This window comes from Schistocerca serialis, chromosome 3 (assembly GCF_023864345.2).
Source record: "Schistocerca serialis cubense isolate TAMUIC-IGC-003099 chromosome 3, iqSchSeri2.2, whole genome shotgun sequence".
NCBI classification, from domain to species: Eukaryota; Metazoa; Arthropoda; class Insecta; order Orthoptera; family Acrididae; genus Schistocerca; species Schistocerca serialis.
The window spans coordinates 712,078,873-712,103,226 of record NC_064640.1 but is presented as its reverse complement, the minus strand read 5'-3'; positions in this window follow the sequence as shown (position 1 = coordinate 712,103,226).

The window sequence follows — 24,354 nt, the reverse complement described above, 5'->3', positions numbered from 1 at the left end:
ACATCATAGAGTTATAAAAGGACATGACACACATGCGAAAAAAACAAAAATAGATAACATACAAACAGAAGTTTTTCCACTTTCCATTTTTTATAGATGCTTCAAAATTATTTTTCTTTTTTCCTTTTTGTGTAATTTTAATATAAAAATCTACAAAATTCTTATAGATGAGAAATATCCTATTTCTTATGAAAATCTGTCCTCATTCAAAGTAAAAATTCGCGATATAACCTATGAAGTACACAAAAGTGTATATATATATATATATATATATATATATATATATACATATATATATATATATATATATCGCCTAAGTATTATGACTACTAGTTATGTATCAAAATTAGTTGTCACAACATCGAAAACGCAACCACACGCAAAACCCAACAACCGACAAAATATTAAGTGAATAACGGTATGCAAAGAACATGGGAGGAATACCCATAAAGTACGTACAGTGCAAATGTTATACACCAAATCAAAAAGTAAAAAGATATGGCATGGTGCCTCATACTTCAATTAATAGTCGTGCAAATACTATACTGGAAAAACAAGAACCTCAAATCCATATTAATTAAAGGGAGTCCTCCAAAATCTCACCTGAAAAATGTAACACTACTTCCCTGGGAATAAAGCCCAGGAATTAAAAAGATACTGGCTCAAAAGGGGTGGAGTGCAATAACTGTGAGTGAATTAATGGAGTTGTTAAATGGCGTCATACTATAAATCAGTCATGGAATGGAACAACACTAAATCAAAACCTTGCAAATGATGGGGAAAACCAAGGCGATAAAACAAACAATGTACTGGCGCAATCCTAAACAGGCCAGGAGTCTCGAGCAACAGAGTAAAATTTGTGACCCACAACAGTAGCACAGAATTTGCTCAAAATTCACAACTATCATCAGGTCGACATCAATCCAAAATCCGTAAAACAATGTACTGGCACAAACCTAAATAGGGCATGACTCTCGAGCGACACAGTAAAACTTGTAACCTACAACAGTAGCACAGGACATAATCAAAATTCACAGCTACCATCTGGTTGACATCTATCCAAAATCCATAAAACCATGAAATACGCGACATGATAAGAACATCATAACATTTACCATACAGTGTATGGTGATGTAAAAGTCACAAAGCTAGAACTCTGCTAAAGTAACGAAACACCAATCATGAGATGCAGTCAAGAAACACCGAATATCCCACTTTTAGCCTGGGTGAATACTCCACTCTGCGTCTAAAAATGTTAATGGCTAAAAAGGATATGCAAGTGAGTTGATGACAACAAATCAAACCATAAGGAAACAGCAACAACCTCACTGTCCTAAATATCAAGAAGACTTCAATATTATAAGAAAAATCCCCTCATAGATGCATATAAACTTACAAAAGGCCAAAACGTGGTTAATGATAAGACCGTTCTACATACCAATAGTGTGGGATGTTACAAAGCAAGATTCAGAGAGATGCAGAAACAACCTAGCTCTATGAGACTGTTGTTGTTTCCACAGCTCTCTGACTCTCACTTTGTAACGTTCCACACTACTGGTATGTAGTAGGTTTTTAGTATTGACCATATTTTGACCTTTTGTAAGCTTATACGCATCTATGATCTGATTTCTCTTATGATAGTGGGATCTTCTTGATATTCAGGAGGATGGGGTTGTTGCTGTTTCCTTATGGCTTGATTTCTTGTAATCAACTCGTTTGCATACCATTTTTAGCCGTTAAATTTTTTAGACCCAAACCGACATATTCTCCAAGTGACATGTGGGATATTCGGTGTTTTTTGAATGCATCCCATGAGCAGTATTTTGTTAGTTTAGTATAGTTCGAGCTTTGTGCCTTTTACTTCATCATACACTGTATGGGGAATGTTATGATGTTCTTACCATTTATACGTATTTTATTGTTTTATAGTGTTTGTATTGATGTCGATATGATGATAACTGTTAATTTTGGGTATGTTCTGTGCTACTGCTGTGGGTCATACGTTCTACTGTGTGGCTTGAGACTCCTGCACTATTTAGGCTTGTGCCATAACATTGTTTGTTTTATCGCCTTGGTTTTCCCCATCATTTGCAAGGTTTGGATTTAGTATTGTTCCATTCCACCACTGGTTTATAATATGAGGCCATTTAACAACTCAGCTTTTCACTCACAGTTATTGCCCCCCACCCCCCACCCCCTTTTTGCGCCAGTACGTCCCTCAGTTCGTGGGCTTATACTTTGGTGTTTTCTTGATCTTCGCATACTTACCTTACTTTTACCTTGTTCCATCCTCGCACTACCTATCGCGATACAACTTGCTATGTGTCAGTTCCTATTTTGATGGGTTCGTCATTTTATAGATAGGTCGACAGTGTGATAGCTTATATTCCCACGGAAATAGTATTACATTTTTCAGTTGAGATTTTGGAGGACTGCCATTAGTCAATATCAATTTGTTTGTTGTAATCTAGTATTTGCCCGCCTATTAATTACTGTATGGGACATCAAGCCATATCTTTTTATTTTTGGATTTGGTGTATGACATATACTCTCTAGGTATTTTATGAGTATTCCTCGCCTGTTCTTTGCATACCGTTATTCACTTAATATCTTTTGGCCGTTCGGTTTTGCATATCGTTGTGTTTTTGGTGTTGTGACATCTAATTCTGTTACATCGTCAGTAGTGATAATACTTTGGAGAAACATATGCACACTATTGTGTGCTTCGAAGGATATCAGTTTCAATCCTTCTCTTTTTATAGCCTTTCTCCTGTTTTGCGAGGTCTACTGTTTTGGAAAATTTATTGTATTTAACTTGGTGGCAGGATGCCTTTACTGTCACTACAATCGACAGTTCACCTCAGGGAGAAAGTCGTGTGCCTCATCTGTCTGTGGATCTCGTAAACTTTGCTCTGGATGTTATCGTATTTTAACTGTTTCTGTCTCGTATTTTCTGAGGTGAAAATTAGGGACCCCACACAGCATTTGTCAAAACGAGCGTGGGAGGCTGCCTAAAAACCCACACCAGAGATGAAACTTGCTGGCAGGTTAAAACAGTGTTCCAGACCAGGTCTCGAACATGAAACCTTGTTTTCCTCGAGCAGTGTTCTTACTGGCTGAGCTATCCAAACACATTACAGCAAACACTCCGCTGCAGAGTGAAAAATTCATTCTGCACTCTTAGGCTGGCCGGCGTACCAGACCAAAGGGCGTCAATCAGTCGCGTTGTTTCGATCCATGTTTGGCTCTCGTCCCTGTTTCGCAAGCTAGGGCGGTGGGAGTGAAGCTCGTGACGGAACCATCACATACTTTTTCTTCTCATTTCACGGCTGTTTCTTAGGAGGGTACAAGTCCTGTAAACTCTAGAGGAAGGCTTTAAATTATCTTATTAAGAAACGAGCTGGCCGATGCGTGCGTTCCCTAGTCTACATTGACCACAGAAAGTCAATCATAGAGGCTCTGGAGAAGGGAAATGGTTCCTCATGGCACCACAGTTCGTTGTAGTGGGTGTAATAAGTCCCTGGCCCTCGTTTTGGCAGAAAATGCGGTTTTCTCGTGTGAAGGCAACTACCGATGTGTCACTGCAAGTCACTAGCCCATAATTATGCGTTACGAACTCACCTTCCCGGACGCAGATCTAAGAATTGCCCGCACAGTGCTGTTCCACCACAGTGAGAAAGTTCATTGCCTTTTCCTCCAAATCTTGTTATCCAATCAACTGACTTTTTCCGACCACCGTGTTTAGGCATGAAGAGCTCGACCAATGAGAGAAACATGACTAGCAGCCAACACCAACCTATTGCAAGTTAAGATGCATTCTGTAAGTCACGAATGGGAAATTTCTGCATGGTTCCCTGTATTCAAGTAAATAAAGCGAAATTCTCTCTGGTCACTGTGACCATGTCAGTATGTCCTCCACTTCATGTAGAGTTTTTCAAAAAGTAGGGAGTTAGGTTCAGACCAAGAGAATTTTGGGCACTTGTGGGGAAGCCATTTGGGGTACACGTGGTCCAGAGAGCGACAGAAGCCCTCTTTTTCTGCTGCCATCTCAGCTGTCTTCCTCTGGTACAGACTAACACGTTTAGGGGGCACATTTGCTGAGTCTCAATAAGTGTCGCATTTGGCATTAGCGCTATCCATTCCATGAGCTGCTCACAATTTGCGAGCTTTGTTAAGCAATTTGAGTTGCTTGATTAATTCTATCATTTCTTGAACTCGTCTGCTTTGCATCTTCCCAGCTGCACAGGTCAGGGAGGTTTGCAGTGTTTCCAAAACAGTTTTCCACATACACTCCTGGAAATTGAAATAAGAACACCGTGAATTCATTGTCCCAGGAAGGGGAAACTTTATTGACACATTCCTGGGGTCAGATACATCACATGATCACACTGACAGAACCACAGGCACATAGACACAGGCAACAGAGCATGCACAATGTCGGCACTAGTACAGTGTATATCCACCTTTCGCAGCAATGCAGGCTGCTATTCTCCCATGGAGACGATCGTAGAGATGCTGGATGTAGTCCTGTGGAACGGCTTGCCATGCCATTTCCACCTGGCGCCTCAGTTGGACCAGCGTTCGTGCTGGACGTGCAGACCGCGTGAGACGACGATTCATCCAGTCCCAAACATGCTCAATGGGGGACAGATCCGGAGATCTTGCTGGCCAGGGTAGTTGACTTACACCTTCTAGAGCACGTTGGGTGGCACGGGATACATGTGGACGTACATTGTCCTGTTGGAACAGCAAGTTCCCTTGCCGGTCTAGGAATGGTAGAACGATGGGTTCGATGACGGTTTGGATGTACTGTGCACTATTCAGTGTCCCATCGACGATCACCAGTGGTGTACGGCCAGTGTAGGAGATCGCTCCCCACACCATGATATCGGGTGTTGGCCCTGTGTGCCTCGGTCGTATGCAGTCCTGATTGTGGCGCTCACCTGCACGGCGCCAAACACGCATACGACCATCATTGGCACCAAGGCAGAAGCGACTCTCATCGCTGAAGACGACACGTCTCCATTCGTCCCTCCATTCACGCCTGTCGCGACACCACTGGAGGCGGGCTGCACGATGTTGGGGCGTGAGCGGAAGACGGCCTAACGGTGTGCGGGACCGTAGCCCAGCTTCATGGAGACGGTTGCGAATGGTCCTCGTCGATACCCCAGGAGCAACAGTGTCCCTAATTTGCTGGGAAGTGGCGGTGCGGTCCCCTACGGCACTGCGTAGGATCCTACGGTCTTGGCGTGCATCCGTGCGTCGCTGCGGTCCGGTCCCAGATCGACGGGCACGTGCACCTTCCGCCGACCACTGGCGACAACATCGATGTACTGTGGAGACCTCACGCCCCACGTGTTGAGCAATTCGGCGGTACGTCCGCCCGGCCTCCCGCATGCCCACTATACGCCCTCGCTCAAAGTCCGTCAACTGCACATACGGTTCACGTCCACGCTGTCGCGGCATGCTACCAGTGTTAAAGACTGCGATGGAGCTCCGTATGCCACGGCAAACTGGCTGACACTGACGGCGGCGGTGCACAAATGCTGCGCAGCTAGCGCCATTCGACGGCCAACACCGCGGTTCCTGGTGTGTCCGCTGTGCCGTGCGTATGATCGTTGCTTGTACAGCCCTCTCGCAGTGTCCGGAGCAAGTATGGCGGGTCTGACACACCGGTGTCAATGTGTTCTTTTTTCCATTTCCATGAGTGTAGATGAGGTACCTCCCACAATGTTAGCGGGGCATTCATGATTAAGCTGAACTTCTAGAGAGCTTTGTGATTCAGTATTTTAGAGAACTTTGTGCCCTTTGTGTTGGAGCAATTTATCAGTCAAAATTACCAGAATTTATGTTCATTTAGCTGGAAAGTCATTTTCTGTCATGTTAATATGGTATACTTCGAGATTTTGAGTAAATAAATGAATTATTAAATGCAGACTTAATTTTTGAATCTCACAACCGAGTGATAGTCCTTCAACTGATGCTGGTTAGGAGACCCTCTAAAAACATGTGCATCTCAGTAGTGGGGTAACCTTCATTCTAGATCGTTTTGTTAGTGCAGATTGCCTACATTCAGGGGCATGCATACATTCAGGGGTAAACCTAACGTTCACTTTTGTCTGACAAATCCTTAACCTATTGTTCTGCTAAAAGGATTATGAACCCCTGGGGATAATCTGAGCTTCTGAGAAACCTCATCCCACTCCACCCCATCATTCCTCCCCTTCCTCCTCACCTATGCCTCCTCCACCTTCACCCCTCTGGGAACTCCCCTCACCAATACAAGTACACTTCCATGCATGAGTTATTCGAATAGCCCCCTCCCACTCTATTAATTTGATTGACTAATTAATTAAATTGATCAATTAAATAACCACTCCCTTCCCACCCCCCCAGCCCTCCTCCTCCCCTCTCCCACCTGCAAGTAGGCAGTAAAAAGACTCAATTAATTGGCTATTTGGCGGAATATCGATTGCAGTGTATGGAATATTGTTTAAACAATTTGTGGTAAATATGGCAATATGTGAAACACTGTTCATTTAAACAATTTATTGGATACAAGGCAGTATATGGAATTTGGTGATAAATCAATTGCAGTATATTTAGTATGGTTTAAACAATTTCTGGTAGACAATTCAATGGCTGGAATATTGCTTACTTAAACTATTTGTGGTATACAAGGCAGTTTTCGGAATATGATTTATGTATTTATTTATTTAAAGAATTGGTCGGAAAATTGACTGTACTGTATGGAACACTGTTTATTTAAACATTTTGAGGGTGACAAAGCAGGATGGAATATTTAAACAGTTGTGGGGCCTTTTTTTTTATCCTGATAGCACAAGGAATATCGTCAACATAATTTACCACGTGTAATTACACTGTTAAAAATCATTGCACCGACTGCAGGGCATTGTACTCTGGGAAGACCTTTTTGCGTACTCCTGCACATGCAGGGTGCACTACGCGAAGTAGTGCCCTGCAACTGACAGTCTGGATGTCGCGCTATTAGCCAAACGAAAGCGCCAGGTGGCGGCAATCCTTTGACATTGATATCTGAGAAATTGCTGTCGAAACACATGTTCTCTTTCTCTCAACTGACCACGTCCTGTCACATGCCACTGCCGGACCTGCATGTGCCGTCAGTCGTGCACGGCCTAAACTGCAAACAAAGCAGTGTTAACATGGCCAAACCCCAATTGTGGATGTCTTGGAAGTATTTCTTCACTTTATCAGGTTCATTGACTAATTAATTAAATCGACACCCTTTGTGTTGCACAGTTTTTCCTTCCTTCCTATTGATGAATACAACGATTGAAATATTTTCGGGATTCGATTCTGCAGCCACCCGGTTTACAAACTCTACTTGCCTCCTATCGGTGGATACTGGCATAGTTAGGTCATTTGATAGGAAGTCCATTATCTTGGAAGTAGCTAAAAATTTCAAATGCAGCTCAGATGCATGTTATGTACTTAACCAATCTGCAGAGTGGTTGGACTGGTGTGTGTGCTCGCAATACCACTATCGGAAACAATAAATAGGTCAATCAGGAATTTGATATTACGATTCCGTTTTTAAAGCACGATATGACCCCTAATTAGGTTAGCTCCACTACATTCGTGAGGAGGAGGAAGGGCCAACTCTATGATAGGATAGAGACAACAATAACAAATACCTCTGCAAGACAGGGTCCACTGTGTTGTATTGAGAAGCACTAAACACGACACACTTAAACCAAAATCCAGTTTGTAGCCATAGTTGTCAGGGCTAGATGTCACAGATCGGTGAAACATTCGTACATCCTCGTGTTCATGTCCCAAAGTCCGCAGGTAGCGTCCCTTGCTGTCGTACACCACCAGTTCTAACGCTTAGAGGCCAGAGGAAACTGCCGCAGTCGTGGATGCAGGTGTGTGACAGAATGTACCATTCCAGCGATGGAGGGCATCCAGAAATGATTGGACTGGTACGAATTCGGATGTTATCAATATGCCCAGTGTGAACACTTCGCTCAATTTTCCTCCGGGAATCCATGCAACACACACGATTGTGGAGACTTCCCAACTTGTACTGAATATTAGTTCGCTAATCAGCTATCCAGAGGGCGCCACCGCCAGGACTTGCCCCTGCAGCTGCGGGCAAGAACCGACTAGCCGGCTAGCGGGAGCTTTCTGTGTATCTGCCACTCGCGAGAGCCTTAAGCCAGAAAGGCCCATTTCTTCCGGTCACAGGCTACCTCCACCACGCATCCTGCATGCCACATGGTGTCGTCCTAGGGAACTATACATATTTGTGACTGTAATTACAATGAAATATTACGATCGCAGCGCCGGCCGCGGTGGTCTCGCGGTTCTAGCCGCGCAGTCCGGAACCGTGCGACTGCTACGGTCGCAGGTTCGAATCCTGCCTCGGGCATGGATGTTTGTGATGTCCTTAGGTTGGTTAGGTTTAAGTAGTTCTAAGTTCTAGGGGACTGATGACGACAGCTGTTAAGTCCCATAGTGCTCAGAGCCATTTGAACCATTTTTTGAACGATTGCAGCCTCAATCTGATGACATTCGACAAGGGACGAAGTGTCAGAAATACCTCCTCCTGATAGCTGTGGCTCTGAAAGTATCAACATCTATATTCCTCTTATGACTGGACATATTTTGCCACGTAAAATCCTTTATCGCCCTTATGACTATCGGTGCATTGAAACCGCAATTCCCACGTCAGAGCCATACCTGCCTTATGACCAGACATAGCCATTTTCTTTGGACATGTTGGAACAATATCCGCATTAACATTACACCCCAATACAATACAATCACAGGAGTCAATCACATATCCACTAGTAACTATAGTTCTTCTATAGTAACTGAATGCTGGTAACACCAAACAATACTGAGCGTAAATCCGAGATGGTTGGACATGCCTCATTTGTTTTTCTTGCGAGAGGCACTAGTGTGACTTAGGAAGAGAGACATATCGTCTTATAAGCGATCAGATGTTAAAAACACGATCGCATTGACCATGTTTCTGTCACCCTGCATAAGAAGCAGTCTTGGTTGTACAGGCAAACACAAGTATCGCTAGCGATATACATGCTTTATACATCGACGTATGGTATTGCTTCTGCTTCTGAATGGAGTTTTCTTCCATACAAATACGTCGACATTGAATATGGATGATGATTACAGGGCGTGAATTAACAGACAAAAAGTGCGGTTGCACGTCGCCAGCGATGTAAGCTCGTAATAAAATCACCCTGATAACTGAATTTAGACAGCGATTGCCGCGGGGAGTGACCGCGTGGTTTAAGGCGCCATATCACGGATTGCATGGCCCCTCCCGCTGGAGGTTCGAGTCCTCCCTTGGGCATGGGAGTGTGTGTTGTTCTTAGCATAAGTTAGTTTAAGCTAATTTAAGTAGTGCGTAAGTCTAGGGACCGATGACCTCAGCAGTTTGGTCCTTAAGGAATTCACACACATTTGAACATTTTTAGAAAGTGATTCGGCTAAGCAACGTGGTATTAAGCCAACATTTGCAACTCCCTCTTACAGCTGCCAGATATTTCCAAAGCTAACAAACTGTATTTGTAACACATTCTATCTTGATACTATGTAGACAATGTGACAGAGCGTTTGCAATATATCCATGGGGTTATAGACGTCTGAAGATGATGATTGACTGAGAATGATCATATGCAATAGATGGTGTGCTATGTGAGCAATCACTTACAAAATGCAACACTTGACTGAAGTCGTAATAAATGTATAAAATCCTATGATCAATACACTGGCATTTCAGAACTACACTGTTATGCTCTCTGGTGGAAATGCTGCCTGCGATTTGGAATCAAGTCTCTCCGTTCAACTACATACTTGTGTTGGATCCTATGGAGATGTCTTTTGACGATAACAGCCACTAGTGAACCATATTCACGACACTCTCATTCCTCGAAGCGAGTCTCTTTTCTTGAACCTCTCTCTTAAGGACCTAATACAGCAAAACACCAACTGGTTTTAGACAGACCCTCTGCATCTTGTAACTGTCCCTCAGTCTCTGTCCCGCCCTCTCTCCCTCATTGCAGCTTTGTCCATGTGATAATTCCAATTTAAGTCAGAATTGATTGGGAGTCGGGGAATGCTATATCTAAGACTTTCTGCATTCTGTGGAGTGATGAGTTAATGCGACGGGACCATGTCTGGACTACTTGGTGGAAACGTGAACATGCTTTCATAGCTCCACCAATGGTGTACAATGTGACTTAAATTGGAATTATCACATGGACAAAGTTGCAGTGAGGGCGAGAGGACAGGCCAGAGGTTGAGAGATGCAGAGAGTCTGTCTAAAACCACATTGGCGTTTTGCTGTATGGCGCCCTTAGAAGATAGGTTCAAGAAAGGCGACTCGTTTCAAGGTATGAGAGTGTCACGAACATGTTTCACTAGTAGTTGTAATTATCAAAAGACATCTCATTAGCATCCACCACTAACATGTGGCTGAATGGAGAGACTTGATTCCAGATCACAGACAGCATTTTTACCAGAAAGCATAACACTATGGATCCGAAATGCCAGTGTGTTGCTCATAGGATTTTATACATTTCTTACGACTTCAATTTAGCGTTGCATTTTGAAAGTGATTCCTCACATAGCACACCATCTATTGTATGTCGTCATTCTCAATCAATCATCATCTCCCCTAGTCTACAACCGCATGGATGTATCGCAAAACCTCTGTTACACTGTCTACATTATATCAAGATACAGTGTGTTACAAATACTGTTTGCTAGCTTTGGAAATATCTGGAAGCTGCAAGAGGGAGTTGCAAATGTCGGCTTAATTCAAAAATGGCTCTGAGCACTATGGGACTTAACATCTGAGGTCATCAGTCCCCTAGAACTTAGAACTACTTAAACCTAACTAACCTAAGGACATCACACACACCCATTCCCGAGGCAGGATTCGAACCTGTGACCGTAGCGGTCGCACGGTGTCGGCTTAGTACACGTTCCTTCCTGAATCACTTTCTAAATCGGGTATAAGGGTGATTTTATTACGAGCTTACACCACTGACGACTTGCACTTTCAGTCTGTTAATACACACCCTGTGATCACCGTTTATATTCAATGTCGTAGTGTTTGTGTGGAAAACCACTTCATTCAAAAGCAAAACCAAACGCCAATCTATAAAGCATGTATAGTTTTTGTATCTACATCATTAATATGGATATCGTTAGCGACTCTTGTGTGTGCCTGTAGAACCAGGAATGCTTTTTGTGGAGGGTGATAGTAACATAAATCATTGCAATCGTGTTTTCAACATCTGTCGTTTATAAGATGATGCGTTTCTCTTACTAAGACATACCAGTGGCACTCGCAAGAAAAGCAAATGAGGCATGTTCATCCACCGCGGATTTTCGCTCAGTTTTGTTTGGTGTTATCAGAATTCAGTTACTGGCGAAGTACTATAGTTAGTATGGGATATGTGATTGACTTGCTGTGATTGACAGTCTTAGAAAGTTTGTGTTGACGTGTAGAGTTACTGTGGATATTGTTCCCACATGTGCAAAGAAAATGGCTATGTCTGGTCATAAGGGGGGGGTATGACTCTGACATGGGGGTTCAAATGGCTCTAAGCACTATGGGACTTAACATCTGAGGTTATCAGTCTTGACATGGGGGATTGCGGTTTCAGTGCACCAGTAGTCATAAGGGCGATAAAGGATTTTACGTGACAAAATATGACCAGCCATAAGAGGAATACAGATATTGATATTTCCAGAGCCACAGCCATCAGGAAGAGGTATTTCTGAGACTTTGCCCATTGTCAAATGTCATCAGATTGCGGCTGCAATCGTAATATTTCATTGTAATTTCAGTCATAAATATGTGTAGTTTCCTAGGAAGGCACCATGTGGCATGCTGGACGCATGGTGGAGGTAGTCTGCGACCAGAAGAAATGGGTATTTCTGGCTTAAGGCTCTCACGAGCGGCGGGTACAAAGAAAAGTTCCCACTGGGCAGCTAGTCGATTCTTGCCTGCAGCTGCAGGGGCAGGTTCTGCCGGTGGCGCCCTCTGGATAGCTGAAGACGAACTAATACTCAGTATATGTTGAGCTGGCTCCTTGATCGAGTTTGTTGCATGTATTGTCCATGGAAATTTGGGTGATTCAGTATCAATCACTGCCATGTGTTGGCACTGGATGTATTGACAATATCAGAATTGTACCAGTCCAATCGTCCACGACATCCATGGCTTGGGTCGCGCATACTGTGACACACATGCCTCCACGGCTGTGGCACTTTTTTCTGGCCTCTGAGCATTGTAGCTGGCGGTATTCGACAGGACATGTGAGCTACCTGTGTACATTGGGACATGAACGCGCAGGATGTATAAACGTTTCAGTAATCTCTGTCATCTAGCCCTGACAACTACTGCTAAAGACTAGACTGTGGTTTATGTGTGTCGTGGTTAGTGCTTCTCAATACATTGCAGTGGACTCTGTCTTGCACAGGTATTTGCTGTTTTTGTCTCTGTCTTATCATGCAGTAGGCCATTCCTCCTCCTTCCGAATGTGGCAGAGAGAATCTGCTTAGCGGTTGTAACATGTATTAAAAACATAACCGCAACATCAAATTCTTGATGAAGAAAGAATTGTTTGTGATAGTGGTATTGCGAGCACGATCACCAGCACAAGGACATAGCATTGGGCTTCCTACCATATGACCTAACTGTGCCAGTATCCATCGACAAGAGGGAAGAGGGAGAAAATTCCAGTATGGTTTGGAAACTGGGTAGTTACAGGATGGAATCCTGCCAAATACTCCAGTCCTAGTATCCATCAAACAGAAGCAAGGAAAAACTGTCCCATACAAATGGTATCGATTTAATTAATTAGTCAATCAATCTGATAGAGTGACACCCACTGCTGGGTGTTTACCAGGTAAATGCTTCTTTGTTTGTGGTTTGGTCCGAACACAAATGACGGCTAATGCAGGACCAGCAGTACCACAAGATAGGACATGGCTACCTGAGAGAGAGAGTGTGTGTGTGTGAGAGAGAGAGAGGGAGAGCACGAGTTTCGACGGTAATTTGTCAGGTACCAATATCGAAGGGTTGCCGCCACCTGATGCATTCATTCAGAGATTTGTGCAACATCCGGTCTGTTAGTTGCGGGCCCTGATAAAGCGTAGTATGGCCTGTGTGTGCAGGAATACAAGAAGCAGTCAGCCCAGCACGCAATGCCCTGCGGTCGATGCGAAACATTTTTAACAGTTTAATTACCTGTGGTGACTTACGTTGACAGTATTACTTGCACAATCTGGACAAAAAACCGTAGTTTTTTAAATATTCCACATTGCCTTATCACCCTCAAAACGTTTAAATAAACAATATTCCATACAGTGCAGTAAATTTCCCAGCAAATTCTTCAAATAAATAAATAAACTATACTGCAAACATTTCCTTATATCCAATAAATTATTTAAATAAATAATATTCACACATTGCCTTGTCTACCAGAAATTGTTAAAACAATATCCCATATACTGCAATCAATTTCCGGCCAAATAGCCAATCGACTTAGTCTTTGTCCCGCCAGTTTCTAGCCAGGGAAGAGGAGTGGGAGAGCTAGGGGTGGAAGGGGAGGGGAGAAGTTATTTAATTGATTAATTTAATTAATTAGCGAATCAAATTAGTTGAGTGGGATGGGGATATTCGAAAAACTTAGGTCTGAAAGTGTACTTGTATCGGTGATGGAAGTTCCTAAAGGGGGGAGGAGAAGGGGTAGGTGAGAAGGAGGGGAAGGGGTGGGGGGAAGTTTCTCATAAGGACAGATTATCCATGGGCGGTCATAATACACTTATCAGAGCGATGTGTTACGGATCTGCCTATCAAAAGAGAACCATGTGTTTCTCATGAACGTGTGGTTGCCCCTGAATGTATGCAACTCGCCCTAAAAATGCGCTAGATCGAACGTTACCCTACTACTTATTCCTACTTGGTTTACTCTCTGTGACAGTGTTCCATTGCAAAGCAGGTGCCAACTCTTTTATTTAAATGTTAAACAGGAATTTGACCTTTGGTTATGATTTATGTGCATTGCACTAAGCTCGTCTTAGATGTGCGAAAGGTAGTTTAAAAATTATAGACTGGCACCACATGATTAACTCATGACGAACCTTATCCAGGACATTTCTTCAGGAACTGCATCGGAACCTTTTGAGGGAGAGGTGTCGGAAGCAGTTGCATTACCTCACACACAGCAAACAGCACCGATAACCGAGCAGGGTGGAAATGGCAGTCCTTTCGTCATGGAATCAAATGTAGCACAGAGCAGCTCAAGTTTAGCAATTATGTGGAACGTCCCACTCTGGTTCAAACAAATGTTGAAAGAAGCATACGAGAGAGATGGAAAAGCCGAAGCATACAGAACAGAGACAAAGGAGAGAGACAGGAATACAGAAGCAGATAAGAAAGAAGCACAGATGAGAGGTAGGAAAGCCGAAGCGGATAAAAATAGGCCAAGGCAGACAAAGAGCGAAAGCACACAGAAACGAAGCGAAGGAGGAAGGAGGACAGAAAGAAATTCTGGAAAAAGTGACAGAGCTAGAAAGAAAATCTGATTCCCAGTTGAAATCAATGGACGAAAGGAACGTCGAAGTTTCCAAAACTGTGAAAGGCGGCGTGGCCAGGCTGATCCAAGACAAGAGGAATCGAGATTGCAAAAGTTAGAGGAAAGTAACTGCTCACTTTATAAACGGCTGCAGACGATAGAATATGTGAAAACACCACTATGTAAAAAGGTGGAAACTCTGGAGGAGCGAACAGTTTCGAGGACGACAGAACCAGTATAATTTGCACACACCGAAGAATTTACCTCGCTCAGACGCAATGTAGGACAGTTAACATAGGAGACTGAACAACCATGAGCCACAGTGAGACTAATATCAGTAGCAGAGAGGAGAATTAGCAGCATTAATGAGCAGAGTATTTGTAAGAGTTTGCAAAAGCGTAATCAGACAGGGCCATTATGGAAGAATCAAATGCACCGACGGGATCTGTGTCCAGTAACGGACAAAAATTTTGTGCCAAACACTTATTCACATTGAGAAAATTTCTTACATTTGCTGCAGGCGGAGACTTGCGTGTCAAAACATGGCTGGCGCAATTTAAAGACAGTTTCCCGAACTCTTGTCAATGTAGAGTAAATTAGAAATTGTTAGTAGCCACACGACTCGTAAAGCAATTGTGCTGCACACCAAAACAAGGTGCGACTGAGCATCTCGACGATATTTGAAAACGAAACAAGCAGCTTTACCACAAATATAACATTAGCTAGCCAATTCAATTGTTCATAAACATAATGCCAACAGAACACAAGAGATTCCTTATTTGCATTGAGAAGAAAGATCCGGAGACACTCCGATTAATATTAATTGATTATGATGAATATGTGCAAGAAGAGAAAAGAGCACGTGTTGCACCGGAAAGAAGACAGTACGGAGTTTTATGGGGATATAAGCACACGAATGGGAATGTAAGAGAGGAGCAATGGAAGTCAGTCTCTGAATCAGCCAGCAAATTGGCGAAATAAAAAAACAGACATTTTAGGGAAGTAGCATGACAGTGGAACGGAGCACTCGAGCAGCCAAGAAACTATAGATTAGACGAATCCAGCTCCAGACCGCAATCAACGAACCTGACACAAATGAACTGTTTTGTAAAGCAAGATTTTCTTTAGTTTTTAGTTGTGTTTAGCTATAAGTCTTTTCCTGATTCTGACGTGTGAGTATATCAAGAGTGTTGTGGCCATTAGTGTTTTGCACATGATTGTTTCTTTTGGGAGTTTATGAGGTTAAATTTTAATAAGTCGGGCGCGCTTTACAATAACTTGAGACGTGTGTGTCTGAGGGAATTTTTTTTCATTTTTTCAATCACATGGGGTAGGATTACTTAATTACATGAGTGTAATACATGTTTTACTAATGTACCAAAGAAAGACGCGCAAATGTAACCACTGAGAATCGTCGGCGAATTCTGTCGAAATGTATCGTAGATGTACTTTATTTCAGTGTCAAGAAGTCTACTCAAAGTAAACTTAACCCTAATGTGTCACTCCTCAAACGATATAACTTTTTCAGTGCTTACTGTGCTTAATCTTTTCATTGACGTCCGATCCATATGTTATGTGCCATATGTTGTATGTTGTGAGATGTCGCATTCAGCTTTTTAGGGGGAAACCTCTTGCCTCTACCAATTATGTGACAGTTTGGGAAGATGTAGCATCAGGCATTTTTGACTTGACAGGTGATTTAGTGTCAATGACGTGAGGAAGAGTCTTGTTTCTTATATTCTGCATGGTTGTGGTACACATTGCAATGTTTTGAGAGATTTTACCTGTCGCTGGCTGTGAATAACGCTCCAGGGTGTTATTCGCTGTGATATGATGATTTTACAATCACCAACTTTCGCCTGCTGAGCCCTGAGCGAGAGTGACAATATTTCTGTTACTGATTTTATGTTCGTTCACGCCACCTCTCTGCATCCTGCAGCCTGTTTCGTTAGTGGGCGCTGAACGTAATGTAAAGGGAATACGTATCACTAAAATTGATCACGTGGACAGGCAAATAAATAAGTGCGCCAGACATGTGTTAAATCTGAAAATTTTGGAGGAACGAATTTTGGTTTCCTTTTAAAATAATCTACTAGTTTCTTTGCATTAGACAGTAGCTGTAGGAGCTGTATTTTTCCGTCCTTTGAGTTAAATTAAGATTAACAATACATGAAATATAAAATCATACTTTGATTACATTTGTCACGGTTCTACATTCACTTCCCATGTATCGAATACTCACAACATAATTAATATGTTAGGATCTATCTGTGGGGTTGTGATGATTTGCATAAGTACTGTATTTTCTAACCGTAGCGTACAAATGCTGCAAGACCAGTTGCGCCTCTAGAAAGACGCGACGGGACGTTCCGAGAGCAGGGATGGCGAGGTGATTACTCTGGGACGACCCGGCTGACCGCCCGCTTCTCTGACAAAGCCACAAAAAGCGCCGCTAGCACTTACCCATTGACATTTGCCACCACATATACACTATGTGATCAAAAGTATCCGGAAATCTCCAAAAACATACGTTTTTCATATTAGATGCATTTTGCTGCCGCCTGCTGCCAGGTACTCCATTTCGGCGACCTCAGTAGTCATTAGACATCGTGAGAGGGCAGAAGGGGGCGCTCCGCGGAACTCACGGACCTCGAACGTGGTCAGGTGACTGGGTGTCACTTGTGTCATAAATCTGTATCCGAGATTTCCACACATCTAAACATCCGTTGGTTCACTGTTTCCGTTGTGGTAGCTAAGTGGAAACGTGAAGAGACACGAACAGCACAAAAGTGTACAAGCCGACCTCGTCTGTTGACTGACAGAAACCGCCAACAGTTGAAGAGGGTCGTAATGTGTAATAGGCAAACATCTATCCAGACCATCACACAGGAATTCCAAATTGCATCAGGATTCACTGCAAGTACTATGACAGTTAGGCGGGAGGTGAGGAAACTTGGAGTTCACGGTAGATCGGCTGCTCATAAGCCACACATCACGCCGGTAAATGCCAAACGACGCCTCGCTTGGTGTAAGGAGCGTAAACATTGGACGACTGAACAGTGGAAAAACGTTGTGTGGAATGACGAATCACGGTACACAATGTGGCGATCCGGTGGCAGGGTGTGGGTATGGCGAATGCCCGGTGGACGTCGTCTGCCAGTAGAATTCGGAGGCGGTGGTGTTATGGTGCGGTCGTATTTTTCATGGAGGGGGCTTGCACCCCTAGTTGTTTTGCGTGTCACTATAACAGCACAAGCCTACATTGATGTTTTAAGCACTTTCTTGCTTCTCACTGGTGAACAGCAATTCGGGGATGGCGATTGCATCTTTCAACACGATCGAACACCTGTTCATAATGCACACCTTGTGGCGGAGTGGTTACAAGAAATAACATCCCTGTAATGAACTTGCCTGCACAGAGTCCTGATCTGAATCCTATAGAACACATTTGGGCTGTTTTGGAACGCCGAATTCGTACCAGGCCTCACCGACCGACATCGATACCTCTCCTCAGTGCAGCACTCCTTAAAGAATGGACTGCCATTCCCCAAGAAACCTTCCAACACCTGACTGCACGTATGCCTCCGAGAATGGAAGCTGTTATCAAGGCTAAGGGTGGGCCAACACCATACTGAATTCCATCATTACCGATGGAGGGCGCCATGAGCTTGTAAGTCATATTCAGCCAGGTGTCCGGATACTTTTGATCACATAGTGTATATCTGTCTCTAAACACTGTCAGCTGGCGTACTTTCCTCCACAGCATTCCTCCCTTCCACGGAGGGAAGTCCCACGTCACGAAATATGCTCTCTCAGTTGCGTCTCAGAACGATTCTGCTTTGTTAACCCACGAACACAAAACTCATTTCCATGTACAACTTAACTGATTTGTTTTCATCACCCCAAGGATTAAACTATACTGTACACTCAGTTGTTTTTAAATATAAATATAAGGTAAATAAAATCTTTTAGTGAAGCAACAGTGGCTCACAATTAATAAAGTGTCTGGCCGAATGAGACAGCAACAGATTAAAATTTTGTGATCATTTTTCTTTTCTTGACTCAGTTTACAGAAAGATTAACCCTTTGGCAATTTTTCTTTCAAGCAATATCAAAATTGCGAATTGAAGTTTTTGAATAGAGTTTATCATTAGCATACGTCGCGCAAAGTTACGTGGGCGCCAGTTAACGATGTAGCAGTTTCCTTCAATTTTGTGGCGCTGTTTTTCCTTGCACAACGATAATCTGCGTGCAAACGGAAAGAGAAAGTCTTGAAGGTGTGTTATTATACAAATGTTTGGCGAATTATTAAGCTGAACATCTGAAATGGACTTATCTTTTCTGGGAAGAGGAAGACTGACTTGGACTGTAGCACGGACAAGTTTAGAACAAGAAGAAAGCAGCACCTCTTGTGCCAATGAATGACGTTCAGTATGACAGTTTTGGTCACTGGCCAGAGTATGAGTCAAAAAGGAGGAGGTAGGCATTGCACTAAGGGGTATTCGACTGTAAAAAAGGGAAACTGTGGAATTGTTCTATGCTTTGCAGGTAAATGGAATTGTTTTAAGACATTTCACATTAAATAGTATAAAACGCAACCATTTTTTGAACAACAGGAACAAAAATGTAATACTTATGTTGTAACACCCATGCTCCTTTTGTGAGCAATGTTACTTACAGGCGACATACTGTATTTTGGAAAAAAAAATGCATGTAAAATTGTCGACATGGCCATATACATCTAATTTAAGTAACTTAATATTTTTTTTCTCTACAATATTTCAGTGATTACCAAATAAAGGGTAAACATGCAAAGTAACTTATATAGTATAAGATCAAAGTAACAGTTTTATTAGCGTTAGTGACATTGACTCCTAGGTGCTCATGCACCATTGTGAACTTCAGACAGAACTGTATTGAAGATAATCGTTTTATTATATGACATCCCAGAGTGGATCAATATTATTTCAGTACTTGATATCCTTTTCAATAGGATTTAGTTTTTATGCTGAAATTTCATTTCATTAAAAAAACTGCTTACCTTGAAAAGCTAATTATTCATTACAATCTTACACGACAATTTCAGTGACGTGATAAGCTGCCAACATATTCTTAAAAGCAATCCTGCAGTGTTAACTAGGCTATGAAAAAACTTTGTAATCATTTTGTTTGCATCAAGTGGGACCGCGGTGTTTTATATTTAAAGTTTGCTAGCAAATTTTATATGAACTAATTTGGGGTATCCTAGTTAACTGTAGGTTATGTTGTCATTCTACTCAAACTGGCGATGACATCTTGCTATTTTTTTTAATCTTATCTGATGGAAAGCGGTTAGGAATTTTGTATTCTTTGAGTCCCAGTTGGACTGAAGTAGGACTGTTTCTTTAAGTGCCAATACTAAGTGACTATCTAGTTTTGCAATAACGGGAGCTTTATTCTTTTTTTTTTAATTATGATGGAGTGATATGATGTGACCGTCACATATTTCTGAATGATATTTGATTAATTTTCCGCTCATTTAGTGGCTACTTCTGAAGGGAGCACAAGGCTTAAAAATACCTTTTTAAGAAACGAGTGGGCCCGGGTGTGCATCCTGTGCCCTGACTTGACCACAGGAATCATAGAGGCTCTGGAGAGGGGGAATGGTTCCCCAGGGCACCACAGTTCGTTGTGAAATGATAATTAAATCAAGACCTTAAACTGTCGATAGGCGTTGATATACATCAACGAAGACAGTTGAAAATGTGTGCCCCGACCGGGACTCGAACCCGGGATCTCCTGCTTACATGGCAGACGCTCTATCCACCTCAGCCACCGAGGGCACAGAGGATAGAGCGACTGCAGGGACTTATCCGTCGCACGCTCCCCGTGAGACCCCTATTCCGGACTTAATGTCCACACACTACATTCGTAGTGCCCCTGCCCATTGCACTCATTACTCGCGGCGAGTCCCGTAAGAGTTCGGGAAATGCGTGTGCATATGAAGATGGTATCTGTTTTTTCGGACATCTTCATACAGTTCGTTGTAGTGGGTCTAATAAGCACCTGTCCCTCGCTTTGGCAGAAAATGTGGCTTTCTCGCTTGAAGGCAGCTACCGCTGTGTCACTGGAAGTCCTTAGACTATAATTATACGTTACAAATTCACCTTCCCGTACGCAGATCTAAGAATTGTCCGCACAGCGCTGCTCCAACACCGTGAGAAAATTCGTTGCCTTTCCCTCCCAATCTTGTTATCCAATCAACTGACTTTTGCCGACCACCGAGTTTAGGCATAGAGAGCTCGACCAATGAGTGAAACGTGACTAGCAGCCAGTACCAACATGCTGCATGTTAAGATGCATTCTGTAAGTCAAGAATGGGAAATTTCTGCATTATTCAAGTAAATAAAGCGAAATTCTCGCTGGTCACCATGACCATGTCTGGCGGTCCACCACTTCATGCAGAGTTTTTAGAAAAATCGGGACTTAGGTTTAGAGGAGGAGACTTTTGGGTCCTTGTTATGGGTAGCCGTCTGGGGCACTCTTGGTCCACAGATCGACGGAGTAGCCATTTTCTGCTGCCATCTGAGTCGTCTTTCTCTGGCACTGACCGTCGGGTTCTGGCGCACGTTTGTTGAGTTTGAATAAATGTCATATTTGGCATTAGTAGCATCTACTTTCTGAGCAGCTCACAATTGACAAGACTTGCTACACAGCTTGAGGTTCCTGATTAATTCTATTATTTCGTGAATCTTGCACTCATTTACGTTGAATTTGCGAGCTGCACACATTAGGAAGCTTATAGTGTTTTCCGAGCAGCCTTCGACGTAGAGAAGGTACCTGCCACACTGTTAGAGAGACAGTCACTTTTAAAATGAGATGTAGAAAGCTTTGTGTTTCAGTATTTCATACGACATTGTGCTCGTTACTTTGGAGCAATTTCTCTGTCAACATTACGAGACTTCATGTTCATTTACTTGGAAAGTTAATTTCTGTCTTTTTTTTAATGTGGTATACGTCAAGATTTTGAGTAAATAAATCACTTATTAAAGGAAGATTTAATTTCGAATCTCTGAACCGAACTACTTCTAACTGCTCCTGGTTAGATGACCCTCTAGAAACAAATATGACCACTGTGTTACTAATCTGTTTTCATCGCTGTGACGGTATTCCACTACAAAGCAGGTGCCTACTCTTTTGTCTGCATATTAAATATGAGAGTATTGCCATCTGTGGTTATTATTTACGGTTTACAAGCATGCGCTCGTCTTAGATGTGCTAAAGGCAGGTTAAAGAGAGAAGAAAATAAAGAGTGGTAGCACGAAATAAGTTCAAGCTATACGAGCAGAACAGCTGTATCGGTTCTACCATAAGGCAGAAGATGTGCATGCAATACCATCAGCACCATTACACTTGCAGCGACGCATCTCAGACGAGGTACAGTTTGACAGAGTGTGGTCGTGCGCTTTTGCGCAACAGCACCAATTTCTGGTAGAAACACATGCACGCGCGCGAAGTATCGAGGCAACGAGTCAACATCGTTTGGCATCAACCCCAATATCTCATGGAATTAAAGTTAACTAGCGGAACAAGATGACTAATCACTTGGTTTGACTTCATACTTATCTGTAGAACCAACAAAGGGACATAACTGACGTTTCAAAAACTGAGGCACAAAAAATCCCTCAGAGAAGCCGCTGCTTCCAGTCCAGTATGCGTTAAATAATGCCAGTGTAGGTTACATCCATTGACATGTTATAATTTTCAAGTCTTTCAGCGTAAGTTGTTGTGTAAATAACAGGGGAGATATTTGATTATTCTTTGCTATAGATGATTACCTCACACAGCCATTATTCTTTCCTCTGGTATTCTTCTGAATTCTACTCCAAAACTCACAGATTTTTTTTACATAGTCGACTGGAGCAAAATTAATATGGCAAGTTTTCCTATTAAGTATGTATTGAGCACTGGTTATTGCCAAGCAGCTATAGTCAGTAACGCTGTGAATAGTTTCAAAAAATGTGGGATAGAGCCTTACGATGCAATTGTCTTTAACGATCATACGTTTGCTGCGGCGCGTATCGTGTTCTTGTTACGGACTATGCAGAAGCTGAAAATGCCTATTCTCAGGTTGCAGTACCTAAACGCCAACCTGCAGGAATTCCCGATGAATCTCCTGATGAACACCAGGTAGAGCAAATTGAAGAATCAGTGCCTTCAAAAAATGGTGATCTTATCACGGCGAAACAAAGAACAAGTACTTTTAATTTTTATCCACAGCCTGAAGAAAGATCATTTACGAAAAAACAGAAACAGAACAGTAGGAGAAATACAAGTGTTTAACAGTCACACGTATGAGACAGATGATGCTTGATAACGAAGCGCACATGGTGGGACAAATACGTTTAAAGTAACAGAGAAGACACTCACACAAACGTACACTGCAATGTCCTGCATGTGATGAGATCTATGTTGACCCCTCTGTAGAAAACTGGATGGAGTGTCGCAAATGGCACACTTAGCAGAATGAGGACTGAATCATTTTCGAAGAAAAATATATGTGTGTGATTTTTGGGATTGAAACACACTGATCTTGGATTGTACGAATTTTCAACGCAACACTCCTTATAGACCTCAGTTACATGACTCCCAACCATCTGCTTGTCTTTTACCAGGAAAGAGCACTGTTTTGCTGTATAACGCCAACAGTTCCCCTGCGCTATTGTTCACGCGCGGTTTTGGTGTGAGCGGCGAGTCATTGACGGATGTCAGCACGGAGCGGTTGCGCGCAACCGCGTCGTCGGTAGATTGTACACTATGTGACCAAAAGTCACAAGTTGCGCGCAACCGCTCCGTGCTGACATCCGTCAATGACTCGGCGCTCACACCAAAACGGCGCGTGAACAATAGCGCAGGGGAACTGTTGGCGTTATACAGCAAAACAGTGCTCTCTCCTGGTAAAAGACAAGCAGATGGTTGGGAGTCATGTAACTGAGGTCCGGATACTTTTGGTCACATAGTGTACAATCTACCGACGACGCGGTTGCGCGCAACCGCTCCGTGCTGACATCCGTCAATGACTCGCCGCTCACACCAAAACCGCGCGTGAACAATAGCGCAGGGGAACTGTTGGCGTTATACAGCAAAACAGTGCTCTTTCCTGGTAAAAGACAAGCAGATGGTTGGGAGTCATGTAACTGAGGCCTATAAGGAGTGTTGCGTTGAAAATTCGTACAATCCAAGATCAGTGTGTTTCAATCCCAAAAATCACACACATATATTTTTCTTCGAAAATGATTCAGTCCTCATTCTGCTAAGTGTGCCATTTGCGACACTCCATCCAGTTTTCTACAGAGGGGTCAACATAGATCTCATCACATGCAGGACATTGCAGTGTACGTTTGTGTGAGTGTCTTCTCTGTTACTTTAAACGTGTTTGTCCCACCATGTGCGCTTCGTTATCAAGCATCATCTGTCTCATACGTGTGACTGTTAAACACTTGTATTTCTCCTACTGTTCTGTTTCTGTTTTTTCGTAAATGATCTTTCTTCAGGCTGTGGATAAAAATTAAAAATACTTGTTCTTTGTTTCGCCGTGATAAGATCACCATTTTTTGAAGGCACTGATTCTTCAATTTGCTCTACCTGGTGTTCATCAGGAGATACAAAAACATACGTCTTTCAAATTAGGTGGATTGTGCAGCCACCTACTGCCAGGTACTCCATTTCAGCGTCCTCAGTAGTCATTAGATATCGTGAGAGAGCAGAATGG